The sequence below is a fragment of the Protomyctophum parallelum genome (genome assembly GCF_964188405.1).
Source record: "Protomyctophum parallelum genome assembly, chromosome: 19".
NCBI classification, from domain to species: domain Eukaryota; kingdom Metazoa; phylum Chordata; class Actinopteri; order Myctophiformes; family Myctophidae; genus Protomyctophum; species Protomyctophum parallelum.
The window spans coordinates 19,703,306-19,724,806 of NC_139717.1; the positions used below are offsets into that span (position 1 = coordinate 19,703,306).

At 43.6% G+C, this 21,501-nt stretch overlaps 2 long non-coding RNA genes across 2 annotated transcripts in view; both read right to left on the reverse strand.

Moving 5' to 3' along the window:
- Nucleotides 1-833, reverse strand: part of LOC310876321 — a 1,509-nt gene extending 676 nt beyond the window's left edge. The window contains exons 1-2 of the long non-coding RNA XR_014570719.1: nt 557-833; nt 1-227 (exon numbers count right to left, since the gene is read on the reverse strand). The exon at nt 1-227 is cut by the window's left edge and continues 94 nt beyond it. This is a non-coding gene — a long non-coding RNA (uncharacterized lncRNA). The remainder of the gene's footprint in view (nt 228-556) is intronic.
- Nucleotides 834-14,019: 13,186 nt separating this feature from the next.
- Nucleotides 14,020-17,526, reverse strand: LOC310877285. Its single transcript, XR_014570794.1, has 3 exons — nt 17,328-17,526; nt 14,176-14,695; nt 14,020-14,142 (listed from the first exon to the last, which is right to left on the reverse strand). It is a non-coding gene; the product is annotated as an uncharacterized lncRNA (long non-coding RNA).
- Between the last annotated feature and the right edge of the window lie 3,975 nt (nt 17,527-21,501).

The window sequence follows — 21,501 nt, forward strand, 5'->3', positions numbered from 1 at the left end:
CACGTTAAATGGTCCAGTAGAGTACTGACCACCATTTAACTCTCTGATTGGTCCAGTAGAGTCAGAGTAGTGACCACCCTCTAACTCTCTGATTGGTCCAGTAGAGTCAGAGCATTGGTACCAGTAATAGTTCCATCCAGAACCCTCCTCCACAGAGCAGCTCAGTGCAACACTGCCCCCTGCTGGGATGACTGTCTGCTCAGCTGTCAGTGTGGCCTTTGGTTGATCTGTTGTTCACATTAGAGAGAAAAACGTAAAATAAATACACTGGCTGAGCATTTGTAGAAAGGTGGTTGGTTATGACAAATCCTGGTGTTTTGAAATGTATTTATTTGTTTTCATTTCATATGGAAATAGAGAATCATAGCAACAAAATAACATTATTTAGATTGTCTATTTTTGGAACAAAGTCTTAAACAATGAAATGCATCTTTAAACACACTTGCATTGGGAGACAGATCATGACAAATGCCTGCTATACAGAGTCTAGTATACTATCTCAAGGTACTTTGTGTGAATGTCTCTGGGACATATCTTCCATTGATCTTATGCATACCTTTGAAAGACACTGTGATGGTGTTGCTGTATTTGGAATATTGTAGGTCATTCATCCGTTGACCTGTACACTGGTATTCACCACTGGGATTTTCAGAAGGACCTAAAATGTATTCAAAGTTTTCACTGGAAGTGAAAACTCTGGTTGAAGGATTATTATTATCCTTCAGCCATGTGTATGTCCAGTCAGAAGACCTTTCTGGTATTTTACACTTCAGAGTAAGAGTCTCTCCAATGAAAGTCTCAGGCCTGTCAGGGTGTCTGCTGAGAACAGGAACAGGTGCTTCTGTAAAACGCACACACACACACACACACACACACACACACACACACACACACACACACACACACACACACACACACACACACACACACACACACACACACACACACACACACACACACACACACACACACACACACACACACACACACACACACAATTATCCTCCACGCACATTTCTGTGTTGCCACCACTGTTACTGTGACACTGCCTGTGGTTGGTGCCAGATGCTCTAAATGTTTGTGATGTCTTTGTGCTCAGATTGAAGAAATTAAAAATTAAACATCTTTAATTACAAAAAAAGAAAAAAGGATATTTGTCTCCACCAGGCCGAAGGCATGTGGGGAGAGTATGTTTTGCACTCCGTCCGTCCGTTTGTGTGTCCGTTTGTGTGTCCGTCCGTGTGTCCGTGAACAGCTAATCTCGGCCACCGTTAACCCGGTCGATGCCAAATTTTGCACACACACTCCCTGGATGCCAACCATGAACCTCTGCCCCAAACTTTCCACAACGGCCTGTTATAGCGCCACCAGGAGGCCGCTTTGTGCAAAACAACCCGGTCGATGCCAAATTTTGCACACACACTCCCTGGATGCCAACGATGAACCTCTGCCCCAAACTTTCCAGAACGGCCTGTTATAGCGCCACCAGGAGGCCGCTTTGTGCAAAACAAGTTTTTGCACAGTACACCTACACATTTTGTCCAAACATCACGCAAATTGGTACACAGTCTCTCTAGAGCCATTCAACCAATCCGGTCTTTCAGATTTCTCAGACTCCATCCTGATTGGTTAAGATTGGCTTCCAAAGTTCACAGGAGTGCTCAGTTTCAAACAAAATGCTGCAAATCATGAACACATCGCGTGATTTCCATGAAATTGTGCACCCACATTCCCACTAGGCCCAGGACAAAATGCCACATGAACAATTTCAACTCAGCCTCAAGGTGGCGCTATAACTGGCCCAAAAGTGTTTTTACCTCTAACTGCACGGATCTGTGGATAACCTGGTGGAGACCTGTGCCCGGAAGGGCACTTTTTCTAGTTATATTGTGTTTCGGCCATTCTCAAATCTTTAAATTGAGAACTGCTAAGGGTGCTGTCATACTCATTTGAGTCTTGACCACAGCTGGAGAGCCCTTTTCTACCAATCGCATTGCTTGTCTGGAACTACCTGATTGGAACTACCTGTTAAGGAATTATAGAGTAGGCCTACATTATATTTGAACTCACCAGAGACAGTGACATAAACATTGTTGCTGTACTGTGTGTAGTATGTTGGGTTTCCTCTCCCTCCTCGACACCAGTATTTTCCTGCACTCTCTGAGACTCCAGTGGGCCTGAATGTGTAGGTTGTCTGTGTTGTCACCGTAGTCACTGGTTTAGAGTCTCTCTTGTCTCGGTGCCAGGAAATGTTCCATGAAGCTGTACTCTCCACTTTACAGGTGAGAGTCACTGGATTTAATTCCAGTACACTGAGTCTCTCTGATTCCAGTGTAGGCTTTGGTTGAGCTGTGATTTATGACAGAGAAATTCATTTGAACTGTGAATCTATTGAGGGTCTGTATTTCTCTGACAAAAACATGGGAATTTGTTTTTATTTCACGCACGCACACACACAGTACACACACACACACACACACACACACACACACACACACACACACACACACACACACACACACACACACACACACACACACACACACACACACAGATACCAGTGTGCTGCAAGCACTATGGAGCATGCCTCATCGATATGCGGTAAATATAACACAGATGAGGTGTACTGCAATTAAGATCATAACACGGACATACACGGAATTGGCATTAAAGTGCTGGGTTTTATAAACCGTACATGAACGTGTATGGCTCGAAATGTGTTAAACCTTTAAATGACCATGAATGAGCATAACATAAACACAATGTCAGTGTGATGAGTAAATTATATGACTTACCTGACACCACCAAAGTGACTTCATCACTTTTTTTCACAACCTGGTTATTCCCTTTAAGACGACCGGTACACTGGTATTCACCACTGGACCGTGTGCTCTGTAGCGTTGTTTTAAATACATAAGGATTCTGATCAGAGCATGTTTTATAGGAAGCACCATCTTTGTCTATTGAATAAGACCAGTCCTTCTCTCCTTCATTCATGTCACATGTGATCGTAACAGTCTCTCCAGTGAATGCTGGGTTGGGCAGAACGGTCAGAACAGCTGGAGGTCTCTCTACACAAACACATGGATCAATCATTGTGTTGTGAATAAGACCATGTAGTGGAATATAGTGGAACAGGGCAGAGCATAGAAGTGGGAGTAGTTTTCTGGTTCCACTGAAAAACTGTCCATTCATTTTTCCCATAGAGATGTACTGTAATGTTTTAAGCCTATAAAGCTATCCATGATCCTGGTGATTCATGACCATAATACCTTGTTTTATTCTGTGAAAAAATAACAAAGATTTAATGGTATGATAATACATTTAGTTTAGCGTTTTTAATAATAATAATAATAAAAAAAAATGCGGTGGCTTGATTTTATAGGCTTAAAATAATTTATATAAATATGTTTGTAAATCTCTATGAGAAAAATGAATTGCTGATTTTTCAGTGGAACCAGAAAACCACTCCCACTGCTTTGCCCTATAAAGCTGTGAAATAGTGTGTTTATAACTCACCAGAGACAGTGATATCAATGGCTTTGCTGTACTGTGTGTAGTATGGTGGGTCTCCTCTCCCTCCTCGACACCAGTAGATTATATTCTCTGAGACTGTGGGACTGTAGGTTGATCCATCTGTCACCGTCACTTGTTCAGACTCTTCGTTGTCTGACTTTACTATGTCCCAGTAGATTCCCCATGGAGGTGTACTGTCTTCCACAGTACAGGTGAGAGTCACTTTGTCTAATGCCAAGACACTGGTACTGTCTGATACCAGTGTAGGTGTTGGTTTAGCTGTAATTTATAAAAGAGACATAAAATAGAACTGTGTAAGTATTTCTCACAAAAGCTTGAAGTAAAGAGCATCCTACACCAAAAAGAAAATATTACACCAAGAAATACAAACAGGACAAATTATGTAATCTATAATCTGAGATATGTCTGTCTGTATGTCTATTGTCTATAATTGTCTGAGGCAATGCCGCTGCTCCTCACTGCAGGCTGCATCAATGGCTCCGAATTTGCACACAGGCATTGTTGCCCATTACATTATCTTAACAGGTCTTAACTTAACAGGGCCCTTGTTTTTCAATTTAACAAATTTAACACTGTTTATTAGCGTTTTTTGCCAACTCTATTTAACTCTAGCACCGAAGTTTTTGCCGTCACTGCCGCATGTGCGCAGTTACAGCACAGTTCGTTGCCTAATCGAATTCAGTTACCTCCCGTCCCCTCCCTAACGCAGGTTACAGAATCGCACAACAAAAACACAGTCATTGTTTATGCATTCATTTTTTAATTGGAAATTGTAAGGGAATAGGGCAGGTATTTTAGAGATAAAACTTTAGTGTCGCAAGATAACAACTCGGCCACGGGAACGCCCATTGCGCAATGTTAAATCCCACAATCATTGGGTAGATATACATGCAGCTCATCCCTGGGAAACAGCACGGTAGATTACTTCATCACTGACATGAACCTGGCATCTCTCAGAGCATTCACAGTCAGCCCGCAAACACCCCTGTCAGACCACAACAGATCTAAACAGAGCAACACACAGACACAAAGAACAAACGCCAAACAAACTACACAACATAAGAAAACGTTACAAATGGAAGGAACATAGCGCAGAAGCCTTCCAAAATGCTATTAGACAAAAACAAGTCCAATCACAACTGGACCAGTTCCTAGAAATAACCTTTGAAGAAAACAGTGAAAGTGTAAACAGGGCAGTAGAAGACCTCAATTATATATTCGAACTTACAGCCTCACTAGCAAACCTAAAAGTTTCAAACAAAAAAGCCAGGAAAAATGCTGAGAATGACAAATGGTACATAACGACTGCAAGAATCTCAGGAAAAAATTAAGGAAACTATCAAACCAAAAACACAGAGACCCAGACAACCACAACACACGTCTCCAATATGGGGAAACACTGAAACAATACAAGAACACAGTAAGAGAAAAAAGAGATCAACATGTTAGAAACCAACTTCAAGATATTGAGGATTCCATACAGACAAACAGCTTCTGGGAAAACTGGAACAGACTTAATAAACTAAAACAGGACGAACTACCCATCCAAAATGGAGATATATGGGTGAACCATTTTTCTAGACTCTTCGGCCCAATCGAGAAGAACGAAGAGCAAAAACAAATAAAAGATAAACTACAAAACCTAGAGTCAGCCATAAAAGACCACTAGATTCCCAAATCAACCTAAAATAACTACAAGACAAAATAAAAACACTTAAAACAAAGAAGGCCTGTGGGGCAGACGGAATCCTAAATGAAATGATAAAATTCACCGACCTCAAATTCCAACTGGCCATATTAAAACTCCTAAATATCGTGCTCAGCTCTGGGATTTTCCCCAGCACATGGAATCAAGGGCTGATAACGCCACTCCTGCACAAAAGTGGAGACAAATATGACCCAAATAACTACCGTGGGATTTGTGTAAACAGCAACCTCGGAAAGATCCTCTGCATGATCCTCAACCACAGAATTCTAAATTTCCTCACATAAAGCAATGTCCTGAGCAAATCACAAATTGGCTTTCTACCAAAATATCGCACAACAGACCACATTTACACTCTCAACACCCTAATTGACAACCAAATAAACAAAAACAAAAGCAAATTATTCTCCTGCTTTGTCGACTTCAGAAAAGCATTCGATTCAATTTGGCATGAGGGCCTGATGTACAAACTGTTGGAAAGTGGCATTGGAGGGAAAACCTATGACATCATAAAATCAATGTACACTAACAACAAATGTGCAGTTAAAATAGGCGAAAAGCACACAGCCTTTTTCCCCCAAAACCGAGGAGTCAGACAGGGATGCAGCCTGAGTCCAACACTCTTCAACATATATATCAACGAATTAGCAAAAACGTTAGAACAGTCTACAGCGCCAGGCATCCTCTTGGCAAACACAGAAATCAAATGCTTACTTTACGCAGATGACCTGCTGCTGCTGTTATAATAATAATAATAATAATATATACGATTTATATAGCGCTTTTCTAGGTACCCAAAGTCGCTTTACAGAAAGAAATACAGTCATATTTATTAGAAAACAAATTAAAAGGTTTAAAAGGTTAAAAACTAGGAATAAAAATCAAAAGAGGGGCAAACAAGAAGGGTGTGTGTGTGTGTGCGTGTGTGTGTGTGTATGTGTGTGGGGGGGGGGTTATGTAGGGAAAGCCAGTTTGAAAAGGTGAGTTTTGAGTGTGCTTTTGAACATTTCGAAGGTGGGGGCAGCTCTGATGTGGGTTGGGAGTGAGTTCCAAAGAGAAGGGGCAGCCACTGCGAAGGCCCTGTCTCCCCATGTCCGTTTGTTGGATCTGTGGGTTTCCAGTTGGTTGGCAGTGCTTGACCTGAGGGAGCGGGAGGGGACATGGCGGTTGATGAGTTCAGAGAGGTAGAGGGGGGCCTGGTTGTTGAGGGTTTTGTAGGTGATGGTGAGTGATGGTTCCCAACCAAGGAAGGACTACAGTAGCAACTTGTGGGTAGATTTTGAAGGTGCGTTTTACCAATGGAAATACATAAATTGGCCTCGCTCTGCGCACATTCGTATTATGAAAGGCATATCGGCCCGTGTTGAACGCACTGGCCCGTGTTGAACGCACACACATTATGGCTTACCGCGTTCCTGAATATTTTAGCATTGTGGGAGTGTCCATATGTTAATTATTTTCGCTTTGCGCAATTTGCTATTAAGCCCCTTGACTTAAAGACACTCAGCGCATAACGATTAGACGTGGGTCTGACCACCTCATAAACGCAACAAGCACTGTTTGATTTTACACTTGAGCGGCTCTGGAAGGCTGGTAGAGTGTTGCCATGTCTGTTTATTATAAGCGGCTTCTTTTTCTGTAAAGTTGCTTGTAAATATTGGTAGTTGTACTATTTTGTGGTTGCTTTTCTTGTTTCTAAAGTGGTTATTTGGGCTTTTCTCCTAATGTTGTTTAAACCAGTGATCCTCACACAGCACATTCCCATGTCAAGGATCCCCAGATTAATGCATTTGCCCAACTAAGGACGGCTAATCCAAAAATTAAAAAAAAAAAATCCAAGATTACTTTTGAAAATAGCAGATCTATACCAGCTCACAATGCATCACATTCATTCATTAAAACTATGAACTCTGACTGCAGGGGGATATATATAATGATCATTATAACAATGTGCAAGAACATATTTTAAAAGAAGGAAGAACTTTATATTTGTGGACAATCAAAATATGTTTTTTTATTTTAATGTGGTGTCATTAAAAATTAATCTGGATGTGGCAGACTCACATGGCACTTCATTTAAAATAGGTTACAGACCCCTGTTATATGCGCTTATTTTTATAGACCTATTTACTTGTTTCTATGAGACATGGCAACAGCCTCGTTTTGCTCTTTCTTTTTTTTAAATGTTGAGATTAGAAACGGCCATAATTCTTTCATTTCTCAACCTTAAAAATAAATAAAAACATCTCCATAATCCGTGGGAAGTTTGCTTTCATATGCTGTATCACACCCGATTCAAGTCTTCTTCAATAAAATGCTACGAGCGAACTCAGCGAAGACCATACCATCGGGGCCACAGCATTACGCAGCACGCATTCAACTCATTCCTTCGTCGTGACTTGAATGAAATAAAATATAATAAACGTTATTTTACTGGTGTTTTTCAATAGAAACAAATAAAGAGCGTGTGTAGGCTACTGTGTGCAAGTGCAACAGTGCATATACATGCATGCACTAGGCTATATTTCTTCCGTGTCGGGATGGTGATTGAGCTCTTCAAGTTCACAGCCCGTTTGTCTTTCATAAAAAAACGTTGATATTAGCCTATAAACACTCATGGTTCTCTCATTTCTCAACCGTTTTATTAAATGTAAAAATCTCCATATTCCTTAGGAATCTTGCTTTCATTCGCTGTATGGTACATGGTTCTATCGTTATCGAATTAAACAATATCAAACGAACTTGCATGTTCGGGGGTTAGACGATTCTGGGAACATTACGCATGGATTGCCAATTTGACTATATAGTGCTATCTACTCGCAGTTCCATTCCGATCTGAATGGTATAGGTGGGTCTGTTCTTTTGAGGCATAAAGGTGATAGCATGCAGTGCAATAGGAATAATTAACCCAAATGTGACAAAGTCATGTCATGTCTTCTATGGTGCCAGCCTGAAGAAATGTAATACCACGATCCCCAAAGTGCGCATTCCGTATGTGACATCAGCTGACTGGTAAATAGAATAGTACGGACATGTTGATTGGGTACGTCTCAAACACGCCTTAAACACACCCATGACTAATTCAAGGCCGTTTTGCGCACTCCGCGGGGTGTCAAAAGCGCTTCTTAACATGCCCAAAATTGCAATATGACATACCACACGCCCCCAGATCATAATACTGTAATTAGATTAGTAATATAGAAGTAAGTAAAATAGAAGTCCTAAATCAACCCCTTGATCTCCTACACAAATTCTCCCAGATATGGGCCCTGACAGTGAACCTAACTAAGACTAAAATCATGATATTTCAAAAAAGGCCCAGCCGCCAAAACCACCAATTTTTCCTAAATACAATCCCACTAGAACAAACAAAAAACTATACCTACCTTGGCCTAAACATCAGCAGCACAGGGAACTACAACCAAGCTGTAAAGGACCTGAGAGACAAGGCAAGAAGGGCATTCTATGCCATCAAAAGAAACATCAAAATAGACATCCCAATTAAAACCTGGCTTAAAATACTGGACTCTGTGATAGAACCAATTTCCCTCTATGGTTGCGAGATCTGGGGACCATTAGCAAACCATGACCTTGAAAAATGGGATAAACACCAAACCGAGACCCTACACACAGAACTCTGCAAATCCATTCTCCGTACCCAGCGAAAAACACCAAATAATGCATGCAGGGCAGAATTAGGACGATACCCACTCATAATCAAAATAAAAAAGAGAGCACTTAAGTTCTACAACCACCTAAAAGAAAGTGACCTAGATGCACTCCATAACAAGGCACTCACACACAGTGAAACTCTAGAGAGATGCCCCCTCAGCCACCTGGCCCTGGAACTCCGGGCACAAACACAAACAGAGCCACGAGATAGAAAACCCATTGGACTAAACCAAATTATAAAACAGCAAAAGGAAAACTATCTGACACATTGGAAAGAAGCAACACAAAAGCAGAGTAAACTAGAATGCTATCTGGCCCTAAACAGAGAATACACAGTGGCAGAATACCTGAGCACCGTGACCGACCCAAAACAAAGAAAAATCTTAACTAGGTACAGACTCAGTGAGCACAGTCTCGCGATCGAGAAAGGCCGTCATAGGCAGACGTGTATCCCGAGAGAAGACAGACTATGCACCCACTGCACACAAAATGAAGTGGAAACCGAGCTACACTTCCTGCATCTGTCCATTGTACCAAGACATCAGAGACACATACTTCCCACTGATTACAACCACACACAGAGATTTTGAAAACATGACCAATGACAAAAAAATCCCATATCTGCTGGGCGAAGTACAACAATGTGCAAACACAGCAGCAAGATTTGTGAGTTGCTGTGATAGGAGAAGGATATCAAATGGAACACAACCACCCTAAAGACCAATCATTGTGTATATTCCTGCACTATACCTGCATCGAGTGACCTGGGTACATAGAATTTGATCTATTGAAGATTCTGACCTTCAAATGTACATAATCCTTGTAATGATTGTATTGCTGTATTGTTGTATTGTTCTTTCTGCTTTGGCAATGTAAACGTATGTTTTCTCATGCCAATAAAGCCCTTTGAATTGAATTGAATTGAATTGGGTGCATGCAAAATAGGGCACACGGTCTCTACAATATATATTTTTTAAAACAATACTTTTGTGACTGAAATACCAATTAGGTACTGTACGTTTAAAACCACAATTTAATATTTGACTCAATTCCTTGACTTACCTGATGATACAATCAAAGTTACTATATTGCTGTCTCGTTGAGGTGTTTTATGTTGACTGTGACACTGGTATGTATTTTGACCATCTTCCTCTGCTTGTAATACAAAACGATTCTGATCAGTGGAGCTGATATGGTTTCCATTTTTGTATAAGTACCAGCCTTCGTCCTCTCCTTCCGTGTCACATATGAATGTAACACTCTCTCCAGTGAATGCCGGGTTGGGCTGCACGCTCAGAACAGCTTTTGTTGTATCTACACAAACACACAAGTAGAATCAAACCAAATGGTACAAACGTGGTACATCATACAAAACTGACATAAATATATTACTGTAATAATTGAGAGGTTGAATTGTGTGACAGGTGTAAATATGATCTTTACTGAGTGAATAAAGACAAAAGATAATAAATTATTCCTCACTTTCGCTGAGTCCACAGGAGAGGAAGATGCTCACCACTGGAGAGAGAGAAAACAAATTGATCAAGCTGAGCATGAGTTCTCAAACTCTGCCCGAACCCGACCAGGGCCAACCCGATCTGACCAGGACAGACCTAACATGTATAATATATTATACAGTATATATATATATATATATATATATATATATAATTATTTATTTATTTTAATAATAAAAGTAATAGTTCTGTTCTGTCTATTTAAATATGTTTGTATTATGAAGATGGTGCTGACTGGCGTTTCACTTTTACAGAGTGACAGAGTTCTCAAATTCTGCCCAAACCCGACCAGGCCTGACCCGAAGTTTTTGGTCCGGGTCGGGCCTAAAATCTATGCTAATAGGGCCAGGCTGGGCCTCGGGCCTGATCAGTTATGGCAATGGCCTGTGGAGAACTCTAACATAATTATGCTATATGGCTCAAGTTCAATGAGAAAAAAGTACATAATGACTTGAAAGCGATTTTACTTTAAAACACTTCTGAGGTCATTTTAACACCCACTCTAGTTTCTGTGCGCAGCACATACAGTATTTAAGGTGTAGGCTACTATTTTATCTTGTCAAATTTGGAAGTATCTATAGAGGGCATTTCCAAAAGGACTTTCACTTCTTCTAACCCACACATGCAAAATGTTTCACTTTACGTCATGCGACTTCCTCATGGGGTTCTGACAGCAGCAGCAACCCACGACTTACAGTCCTGAGTAACGCCCCTTTATATTGTGTAGATTGTGTGTACGTTTTGAAGAATATGTTGAAATCCTTTCATAACGTATGACAATACCAACCTTACAATCTGAGGCTGCACATTAACGCATGGTTAAAGGTATATTCAGTGATTTCACTTAATTCAAATATCACTTATTTTTTTGTTTTGTTGTGATAATCCTCCCTACTATAGAGTGTGCTGGCCATATAAGGAGTTCCTCCCTGTCCCCAGTTAACCCCTGGGGGTCAAAAAACCTTAGGTTTCGTTTTTGACTCTCTATCCTGATTGGACGAAAGGCTGGGTCCCACAGCCAAAAACGTTTTTTGAGTAAAATCACTGAATATACCTTTAATCGTTACTGGAGAAGAATGTAAATGTAGCCATATTTGTAAATGTAAGTTTATGATGGTGTCTCTGTACTGTATACTGTAGTTGCATCATCACTGCTGTAATTCAGCCTGTTGTTCACGTTTTTATTATTATATTGTATTAGTTGTCCTATAGTCACTTAAAATATTGATGAAATGGTAAATATACATTGAGGTGAAAACTTTGGTCACGATCCTAAATAAAATTATACATTTTCATTTACATTTTTTAAACTTTAAACTTTAAAGTGGCACTATGTAACTTTTTTTTAAATTATTACAATGTAATTGTGTTCAATCTGTATCTTAATACAATATAACTTAATATATAATTGAGGTGGTTGTCTTTTGTCTCCCTGCTCTTCAAATGAGACATTTAGATCGTGTCAAAGGTCATATAGACACAGGATCTGACATACATTTTGACCTGGCAGGCTCTATTAGGATAGTAACCATAACACCATATAAAGAGTAAAGTTACATACAGAATTACTGATTTAATGTATTCAAACTCATCAGCTTAATACTAGTTTAATGGTGATATAAAATAACTGACCTACTATAAATAATTATACTCACAGAGGAGAACGGAGGGTTACACTGTAACCCAGGTTCTCTGAGTGGAGAGACTGGCTCTCCACTACATATTATTAAATATGTACGGGAACTGACCCCACAGGGCAGTGTTCATGGATATCTCTTTAAGACACATATACTATGGTGGCCCTGCCCAGATTGCCAATCAGCGGGCTATTTAAGCCCCATCTGTGCAGAGCCACTTCGATTAACTTGATTGACACGAATTTCGGAAGCGGCTCTTTCGTGGAGAGCCAGTCTCTCCACTCAGAGAACCTGGGTTACAGTGTAACCCTCCGTTCTCTATCGTGTTCGAGACTGGCTCTCCACTACATATTATTAAATATGTACGGGAACTCTCTAAGACACACCGCGAGGAAATAAGCAGACCAGCTGCCCCCGCGGCAGCCCGAGGCAGTTTAACCTGAATTCCATCCGAGCCTATAAGTGGTGAGCGCCATGAGTCACAGGTGCTCGCCAAAATGCTCCAAAACTTCAGTATTCATACCAAGTAAGTAATACTCGTGGCCTAGGCGCAAGACGCCACCTAGGCTCAGCTGGCCCAGCACGATGCTAGGCCAGTGACCACCGGGGTGAAGGGCTGCTCAAGCCAGCCCGTCAGATGCCCGGCCGACCTGACCGGTCAAGGTGCCGGTGACCCTACCGCTGAGTAGCACGCAGGAGCGACTCCCACAGGGGGAGCGGATGCCACCACGTTCCATCGGTAGGACAGGGTGAATGTAGGCAGAGTCGCCCATGTCACTGCTGTGTAGATCTCTGTCAGAGATACACCACTGCACACTTCATCCGTCTGCATGTAAAGAGAGGACAGAGCTCAATCACCTGATTGAGATGTGCCCCTGAGAGAACCTTGGGGAGAAGGTTGGGTCGAGGTGTAAAACTACTCCATCACCCGGCCGAGCGTGTCAGGGGTTGACAGCGCTCACAACTCCCACATTTCTCCTTGCAGACGTGACTATATAATACTGCTGTCTTGAGTGACAGCATGTCAGGCTCACTGACTAAACGATTTTAAGGGGGCTCATCATAGAGCCTCCAGGGCTAACGGCCTGGCCCCCAAACAGGACTGGTGGGGCCCTAACCTGAGCTCCTCTGAGCACCAGGGTGCCATTCGGGAAATGTAACCAGGTTACTGCAGTCTGCAGTCATGCACTCCCGCTCAAGTCAGCCCTTCGGACAGTAGGCCAACAGACTGTTGAAGCCGTGTCCTGATGCGGAGCCCAGCCCACTCAGTGAGGAGGGTGCTGGCTGTCACATGGATACCACACTGGTATAACCTGCTAAATGCGGACGGCATCGACACAGAGTCCGTCACACAGATCTCAGATAGAGGGACATCTCGTCATCAGTGCATGGGCCACAAGGCCCTGCACGGATTGTGCCCACATCCCTGCCCACCTATATGCCTGCTAGATTGTTTCACAACCCAATGAGGGAGCCCAGTCTTGGAGACCATCTGCTTAAAACAGTTTGGCCCATTAGAGGCCCTGACAGGGCCCAACCGTGACTGCAATCCTGCTTTACCACCCTGCTTAGGAGGGTGGGGAGGGTGCAACTCAACAGGCTGACTGGCTCGTACTCTGATCAGGCCGTTATGGTATAGAATGCAGGGATTGGTGCCAGCACCACCTAACCAATGCCATGCAGGAAGTGGCAGATCCTTCATGCACTCATAGGGACATTCTTGTGGCTGACACTGCTAACAGCAAGAATGCTGTCCTGCGAGAAGCCACCCAAGTGTCCCCGCTTAATTGGCTCATGCCGCAAGGCAGACAGTACCACCTCCCGTGGGGGGACTGCCGACCTAATGTGCGAGCACCCTTCAGTAACTGGGTGATCCTTGTGTTGACCTTGTGTGGGACAGTGGTCCGCCGTGTCACAAGGTCACCGGCATAGCCCATTACCCCCGGACGAGGAGGGAGCTCACTCCGTGGCTCCGATAACCGGTTTCCCCCACACAATTACACCCAGGCGCTTAACGGCCATGCCGTAATACGCCCTTCTGGTGGTTCTGCTCCCCCATGACAGTCTTTTCACACTCACTCTGCTGTGTGAACCGGCGTAACTATACACGTTTCATACATGTAAACTGACACTGTCAGCAATACGCCTGCATAGTGCCTGACCGTAAAGGACAGATAATGCACTGGCCGCATGTTCAGGGGAGCCGGGGGGACGCAGTGCACCGTGGCCGCCCTCAGCCCTAAGGGGCGGAGGCACCAGCTGGCTCAACTGCCAAGAGATGCCAGCCAGCAAACTAGTGCTGTGGGATCCAACAAACAGGCACCGGTCACGAGGACGTCCCACGCTAACATACGTGGATGTACTCAAGAATGACGCCGGAGCGCAAAGTACCAACAAACTGACCAGATGGAGAACCAGGATGACTGGAAACGACGATGGAGGGCTCGTCTGAGGACGACCTCGAGAGTGATACAACCCTTGACATGGTGGAACCTACTCAGGGGTCCACCTGAATTGACCGCCACTGTCTCGAGAGACAGCATGTGGGGGCTGGGTTCCCTGAACTGTCAGGACTGAGGAGTGGGCTCGGTGTGCTGAGCACATCTAGCCATACCCCGCCGGTTGGCCTCCAACCGGACCCGTAGGCCCCTGGAGCTGCCAAACCTAACTGGGGTTGCGCAGCCTGAGGAGCCGTTGAGGCAAGTTGCTCATGATGGAGCATTCCTGCCATCACCTCCTGCATCTGTTCATCTGCACAAGCCTTCTTAGCTTGTTGGAACAATGCACTGACCTCCTGGCCTAACAAGGCCAATGGCTAAACAGGCAGCTTCATTGGACGAGCTCGGCCTTCCTGCTGCAGCTCGGACTGTGGAAACCGAAGGCGCCACACCCGAATAGTCTTGCCCGCTGCTACTGCCTGGGAAGCATGAAGCCAGTCGCTGTAGCTCCTCAATAAGGTCAGGGCCCTTATGGTCACCGAAGCGCCGTGTAAGCAGGTGACGGTGGCATTGACAAAATAGCCCTGTGTTGGCTAGCTGCGCCTAGATAGCCATGACTTCGTGACTTCTCTGGATGAGAAGAGCTTTCTCTGTGGTTTCAGACCGGTAACCGGATTCTACCCCGCAGAGTCACACCCAGGTGCGTAAACGGCTCGCCGTGACACACTGTATACTGTATCGTGTGCTCTGCGCGACAGCCACAGCACGCTCTGCTGTGTTACTGAGCCTGGCTTCACCGTGAAACTACACCACGGACGCATGAGCTGACCCCGTCAGCAATACGCCGTATAGTGTGCCAATGGCTGAGATTCAGGCATACTTCCTGGCAGACCCAGCATGTCATGTCTGTGTCACTGGGGAACCAGATCCACAGACAGAACTACACCACGGTCGCGTAAGCAGGCGCCCCGCCAGCAATACGACAGTATAGTGCGCTATAATGCCTGCATAATTTGCCTTCAACCAAACGTCGGACAGACATAGCACGTCCTGTCTGTGACAGAACTACACCACGGACGCATGAGCTGACCCCGTCAGCAATACGCCCTATAGTGTGACAATGGCTGAGATTCAGGCATACTTCCTGGCAGACCCAGCATGTCATGTCTGTGTCACCAAACATCGGACAGACACAGCATGTCCTGTCTGTGACAGAACTACACCACTGTCGCGTGAGCTGACGCCTCGCCAGAAATATGACAGTATAGTGCGCTATGATGACTGCCCAACCTAAAGGGAAACATTCGACTGACCCAGCACGTTCTGTTTGTGTCACTGAACCCAGATCCACAATACCGAACTACATCACAGGCGTGTAAGCTGGCGTAACACCAACAATACATGTATTCATGTACTTTTTGTATGTCCGTTTCATATGGACCCCAGGAAGATTAGCTGTCGCCTCGGCATCAGCTAACGGGGATCCATTCAATAAACAATAAACCATACCCTGTAGTGTATAGTGTGCTCTAATGGCCGTCTGACCCCAAGGAATTTTGTTAGTCTCACCTTCAAACGAGACAACAGCTAACCCGAGAGGGCGAGTCAACGCTCGCTCCCTAAACTGCACACTGTAGTGCATTAATAGGCTGCTGACACTCGTAAGTAGTCTCACAGAAAACTTTCACTAAATCCTTCTTTACAGACCTGTCCATACCAGGCAGGGCAGGAAAGAGGTGGAGCTATAGCCTGAGCTTAGCTCACCCAGCTCTGCCAACCTGGGACAAGGTTCAAGGTAGTCTTTATTTATCTCCCTTGAGAAAAAATTGTCTTGGAGACAGAGTCACAGCTGTATACAATTAGCATACATGTTCACATAAAAATGACATTTCTATGGGACATTTTAGTCTGTCAGTGGAAACGACTGGTCTTTTGCCTCTAAAAACAGGCCCCCATGGCCCCTCCAGCTTCAGCTGGAAGGATGAGACCATTCGTACCGGGGGCGGGGTCCTCATACCAGGGCCCCCGCAGGACACACACTGGTCATGGCCATCATCTGTGGGCATGTGAGCTCCACATGCAGCCTGAGAAACCCCTGCTGTTTCCATCTCCTCTTGTCTCTATATAGATATATTCATATACCTATATTATTTATTATATGTGTACCTATATATACATATATGTATACATCTTGTATTGTACACCATATTTTAACTCGGACTGTGCTCAACAGGGAGTGGGCACATAGTAATTGCTTGAACGTGAGGGGTCATAATCTACCCTTTGCAGAATCTCACAATGCTGCATAAACGAATCAAGGCAACATGGTACCCTAAGACATCCCCATGACATGGATTCTCAGTGTGCTCTCTCTTTGTTAGGACAGAGTCCATACCAAATCAATGTCCACAGTTTGTTTTGTGTCACCAGCAGAGTTATGGACCTCTGGAAGAGGTTGTACATAAACTGCTCAGCCGCTCTGAGGCGCTCTAGCACAAAACCATCTGACATTAGCACACTGGAGCTTTTGTATATCATTCCAGTAGGCCTACAAGTACACATGCATAGTGTGGTGTTGTAGCCATTATCATACTTATAAGCATATAAGTATATATTAACCAGAACCAATTGTGACAGAGTAAGCGATTTAATTGCAGCGCCTGACACGGTGGGTCATCGGGAGTTTTTGTCTCCTGATCTTTGAGCCACACCGCCCTCTTGTGAACCATGAGGCACAGTGCAGTCTGGGCAGCCGTCCCTGACGGGAATCCCTCCTACACTATGACGCTCATGTCAACCTGTCAATGAGGAAGTGGAACACGCTGGAATTGTTTGTTTACACTCTCTGCCGTGTGGTCTGGCCGGACCGCGGCGGCAACGATCAGCGACTGTAGATGGCCTCAGAGTACGCCGACTAGGTCAGCTCCTCTGGGTTCTACCCCGCTACCCGCCGCAACGGTGTACAGCCGCGATGATCAACCAGGAGGTCCACCGACGAGGTCGGTTTCGCTCGGGGTCTCACAGCGCTTCTGCAGCCAGGGAACCAAGGCATCGCCAACGTGGTCGGCTTCGCACTTGGCTTTGGCCACACCGAACGCCGTCCCAGGGAGCGGACGCACGGACAAGACTGAGGCTTCCTCCACTGTCTAGCGGATTCGGCACTGCGCTTGTTGTTGCTGCTGTTTTATCAGTAGAGCTACGCGGCGCCCTGAGAGGAGTCGTCGAGACGACCGGCTCTCTCACCGCTTCTGCGGCCAGGGAACCAAGGCGTCGCCAACGTGGTCGGCTTCGCGCTTGGCTTTGGCCACACCGAACGCCGTCTCCTAGTTTCCCCCAACGTGGTCGGGTTTCACTAGGGACGGACGCACGGACAGGCTGAGGCTTCCTCCACTGTCTAGCGGATTAGGCACTGCAGCTTGTTGCTGTTGCTGTTTTGTTTGATTTCTCGATGGAGCTACGCGGCGCCCTGAGAGGAGTCGTAACGACGACCGGCTCTCTTCTTACCTCCGGTAAGCGGACTGTGTGCCACGCAGCTGTATGTTCTAAATATATATATATATATATTGTTTAATAAGTGTCAAAACTGCTGAGATACACGAAACGTCTGCTCGTGGAAATGAAAAAATCGAAGTGGCTCTGCACAGATGGGGCTTAAATAGCCCGCTGATTGGCAATCTGGGCAGGGCCACCATAGTATATGTGTCTTAAAGAGATATCCATGAACACTGCCCTGTGGGGTCAGTTCCCGTACATATTTAATAATATGTAGTGGAGAGCCAGTCTCGAACACGATAGAGAACACAGTGTAGTTTCATCTTCTCTTTAACGGCTCCGAAAAACCTTATACTGTACTTCCTGTTAATAGTGAACTAATAGTTGGGGGGGAGAGAGAGAGAGAGAGAGTCATATGCCGTGAGCGCTTTGGTAAACTGCTGTTCCTTCCTCTTCTACGGTGGAGAGGCTGAGAAAAAGAGTGCAGTTGCAGATCATTTCCAGAGATAATAATGATGATGAAATTTTGACCATGACCATAGACCTCCAGGGGTGCCCAAAAGTTAGATCGCGATCTACCAGTAGATCACAAAGGCTGTGCAGGTAGACCACATGACATTCCCCTAAAAATATATATATATATAAAATAGTTTTATATATACATTTAAAACTATTTTTGCCATCTGTCACTTGAATTAAGGTGAATTATTGATTGATTGACATAAAAAAGGGCCTGTCAGCTCAAACCCACAAACAATGCAATACCGTATTTCCAAGAGTGTTGCATAAACATCAGTAGCATTGTAAAGTTATATGCAAAGAAACTACAATTTCCATTTTCACCCTTCTATTATATTTTGTAACATCATGCAGCGCCACTATTCCAAAGCCCTCAGCTACATTTTTAAACTACCCATCTCACATCTTGAGTGAGGTCATGCGCGTGCACACACACACACACACACACACACACACACACACACACACACACACACACACACACACACACACACACACACACACACACACACACACACACACACACACACACACACACACACACACACACACACACACACACACACGCCACAATAATTATTAGCCAAGTATCAGTAGTTCTCAAAGTGTCATCTGAGGACCCCCCCCCCCCAGTGGTCCTTGAGGGGCTTCCAGGTGGGTCCCCGGCCAAATGTTGTAATAATATAGCATAAAAACCAGTTTCACCACTTTAACCCTTTACATTAGCTATTTGAAAATAGCCGATGTACAAGCTCACCTCACAACGTGTCACCACTGTGAAACCATGTGTGCTTGTGTAGATCAGCTATTTTCAAAATATAGATATAAAGGTCCCTGCACATTGGACACGTTTTCGGATTTTTAGCTGCGTTTTTCCGTCGGTTTTCCAAAAAACGCGCCCAGTGTGCAATGAGAGAGAGAGAGAGAGAGAGAGAGAGAGAGAGAGAGAGTGGTCGTCCACTCACAGTTGTACAGTTTTTTTGTATTCAGTCACAGTGCTCGCTGCAGGGACTCCGGAAGTGCCACTGAACCGTGAACCGATTCAGTGAATCGGATCATTGCCGTGGGCGTGAACCGAATCGCTCACACACTGAAATGATCCGTTTGGCACATCACTAGTAGCATGGTGTGAGCTACAGGTCTGAGCATGCACTTAAAGAGGATGTGGTTTTGTTCATGACTTGTTGGTATTTGCAGTGGTTTCCGGTCTCTCTCCATGCATGTTGTGAAACCGTAAATACATAGATCTATCAAGGTGTCTATTAGGCAAAGTGATGAAGTCAAATGACTTGTAGGATGTCGTTTAATATAAAGATAAACATAGGATAATGTGGCAGGACAGGACTGGGAGATTGAAGTTTAGTGTATTCGTGATTTTTTACAGCAGCGAACAGTAGGCTACAGTAAGTAAGTAGCAATGACAGTAGGAAACCTCCCTTGGTGAGGCTCCATGGCCTGTGTCATTGTGTCAGCAAGCAAAGCAGGAATACATACCGTCATGTCATACAAAAGCGAGATGGAGAGATTGGATCAACCGTCAAAGTTGTCTTATACAACAAATACACACACTGTATTTTGCAGTGGTGGAAAAAGTAGGCTACTCACAATTTGTACTGAAGACATGTATGGAATTCAAAATGTACTTGAGTCTGTATCAAAATGTACTTAAAGTACAAAAAGTACCTTTTAATGTTTGTTCTTATCTTTAGTATGCCTAATATCAAACATATTACTTGGAGAGACTGTTAAAAGTAACTGTCTTAAATACATGACACATGTCATAATACTAATAATAATATTAATAAGATAAGCAGGAGGAGTTTATACAACAAAGTATTTATTAAAATGCAGATAATTATACAAGCACACATCGGATGAACCCATGCAAACTTCTGCACGTTTATTCTAAAATGTATTTATTCACAAAGCCTACTTAAAACAACACCATCTACAACCTACTAAATAATATGCAAATATTACTTGCCACTTGCCATCAACCTCTTAATCACTATAGTTGATCTTCATACAACAAAAAAAAACTATTTCCCAATTTACAAAAGCATTTTATAAATGTATAATATATATGTTTTCAAACATTGTTTAAAATAGAGACTAATGTTGGGTTGATGTGGTTAAAAATATTTGTATAAATCCAGTAAACAATAATATAAAAACTTAAGCCAATAATAAAATAAAAACATAATTATTCAACATTATACTTCATTAACATTTTGAAGGCAGTACAGTAACAAACCTATGCTAAAAAGATAACACCAAAATCCCCCACGGGCTTGTTTCCATTACGGTCCACTATACTCAATTCATCATCATGACATACACTACACAGTACATTACAAATATAAGAATCAGAAAATAAAGACTGTGTGCGTGTGCGCGCATGAATGTGACATGTGCACATGCACATGCATTTTGAGTGCACATGCAAATTGGTTGTGTGTGTGTGTGTGTGTGTCCAATTGCCTAATTGTGTCTATGTGTGTCTAATTGCCCATGTTTCTTGCATTTATATGGTTAGATGCATTAATTTAAACCTACAGTAGGCCTACATAAATTTTTTGCTTGTAATATCCACAACCCATATGAGTTTTATTATGGTCATTTGGGTCCAGGCTGCTTCACATTCTATACGTCTCTTTATCATGTATAGTTTCATTATGGTCATTTGGGTCCAGGCCGGTTCACATTCTATACGTCTCTTTATCATGTATAGTTTCATTATGGTCATTTGGGTCCAGGCCGGTTCACATTCTATACGACTCTTTATCATGTATAGTTTCATTATGGTCATTTGGGTCCAGGCCGGTTCACATTCTATACGTCTCTTTATCATGTATAGTTTCATTATGGTCATTTGGGTCCAGGCCGGTTCACATTCTATACGACTCTTTATCATGTATAGTTTCATTATGGTCATTTGGGTCCAGGCCGGTTCACATTCTATACGTCTCTTTATCATGTATAGT